General features: G+C 42.2%; 1 long non-coding RNA gene across 1 annotated transcript; it reads left to right on the forward strand.

Moving 5' to 3' along the window:
• Positions 1–6: 6 nt before the first annotated feature.
• LOC122545344 lies at positions 7–1,309 on the forward strand. The gene is made up of 3 exons (XR_006310535.1): positions 7–976; positions 1,073–1,118; positions 1,203–1,309. It is a non-coding gene; the product is annotated as an uncharacterized LOC122545344 (long non-coding RNA).
• Positions 1,310–1,995: the final 686 nt, after the last annotated feature.

A 1,995-nucleotide genomic window follows, 5' to 3' on the forward strand; every position in this document is an offset into this window, starting at 1 on the left:
CCATATCCACTTTATCTAACCTGCAACCCCTCTCGGACATCTTTCATTGAGTCTACCACGGATGATGCCTCTTTCTGCAGCCCCCACTTTGTCCTTCAGAAGAGACCTTTCTGGCTTTTCAGTTCTGATCCAGTCGCTGAAACACTGACACTTTCTTTTCTGGGTGTCACATTTTAGGTTCTTTTTGCTCTTGAAATGTCAACCCCCCTCTTCATTTTCAATGTGGTTTCTGTATGAAAATCTGAGCATATATTTTATTAGATACATTCCAAAGACTTTTGTTTTCTTCAGTAGTTTGTGCTGACTGACCCTGTCCTTTAAGCTTGGAGTTAATCTGTGAGACCCTGCAAACGGTCTCCAACCTAGCGATAGGTTTGAATTCAGAGTTTCCCCTTCCTGACCAAGGTTTGGAAGAGCCCATGCTATTTTACTCATTACTGATATACCAACACCCACAGTTCATGGAATATGGTGTGGCATGCACTTGGTCCAGAACATTCTGGTTATTTGAGTCCTTTGGAATCTTGCTGCCCTGGCTGTTTTCTTTGTCAATGAATACACCTCAATGTTCATCATTTCTCCTTCCATTATGGTTTGTCCCTCAACTCAGACAGGGTATGACCCTTCGAGCCAGCAGTGGGAGCTGGGTGGAGATGAGAACCATTGATCCCAGTCCATCATACAGGTGGGATGACTGAATGCACAAGGGTAAGACCTCGATCCAAACACTCCACGTCAACACACTTTGTACGTTTGACTATAGTGAGTGGAGTCTGTCTTCACCCAGAAATTAGGCTGCTGTTCATTCCTTTTCTTCATTTGATTTTAATCAGAAATTCCACTGCAACCTATATGTATATCTTTGCAGGTTAGAAATCAAACTGTTCTAAATCGTGTGGTTGGAATTGAAGTGGGGAATAGAGCATTTGATAATCTGACAGACCCTGTGATAATTGTATTTCACAAATCATCACCGGTAAGGACATTTTTCACTTTTCATTATTCAATTGATTAAAAGGAAATATTCATGTTAAGAGTGGTAAAGATTTATTGATCATTTTCTTCATACTAGGTAAAGGCCATTCCAAAATGTGTCTTCTGGGAGTTACAACAAAATGGTAAGGAAAACGGTCATGTTATGAAAGATTTCAATTATGCTGGACCCAAGGATTGATTCTCAGTGCTACCCCTTTCTATTGCAGGGAACACAGCTGAGGGTCACTGGAACGATTCTGGCTGCACAACACAAAACACAGTCAATGCAGTCATCTGTCGATGCAATCACCTGACTTTCTTTGCGGTCTTGCTGGTAGGGTCAATGTAATGCAATATTTTGTATCTTTTGGCCTATTCCACTTTGGCTGCAATCAACAAACTTTCACTCCAATAATCCTTCATTGCATATTAAGATGTAAAAACAGACAAGAGAGACCAATTGTTTTATTAGGACAGTCCCATCCCATCCATTTCCCCCATTCCTTTCTTCCATCTTTACAGGGAGGCAAGAGAAATTAAATTTGAGGGTGAAGCTTTGGTAAGTGTCACACTGAACCTGATAGGTCCATGAGACAATGACAACTGATGTCACAATCACTGTTAATCCACTCACCTTGGACAGATCAAGAAGTCTCCCACTCACCAAAACTCATCCAGCTCCCTATGGATTGGTTGCAGTAAATCTCTCACTCCCACTGTGTGCTGGTGATTTCTTCCAGAGGTTTATGGCTCTTGGAAAGTGAATTGCTTCGGAATACGTAACCCAAGTGCTGTCTTAATAACCCATACTTATTCCCACCTCTCACTTGTCATCTCCCACAGCCCAACTGTCTTCACTGCCTATCCCACCAGGATTGTCACCATTAGGACTCTGAGTTTCATTGAATTGGCTTCTGTTCTGATGCCATAACTTTTCCGGAAATGTGGTGAAAGCCCGTTTTATGTGCGGCAGTGTGATTTCTGCCTGAACCCATTAGACTGATTGAGGTGGAGTGGGAG

This window comes from Chiloscyllium plagiosum, unplaced genomic scaffold, assembly GCF_004010195.1.
Source record: "Chiloscyllium plagiosum isolate BGI_BamShark_2017 unplaced genomic scaffold, ASM401019v2 scaf_89629, whole genome shotgun sequence".
In the NCBI taxonomy this organism is placed as follows: domain Eukaryota; kingdom Metazoa; phylum Chordata; class Chondrichthyes; order Orectolobiformes; family Hemiscylliidae; genus Chiloscyllium; species Chiloscyllium plagiosum.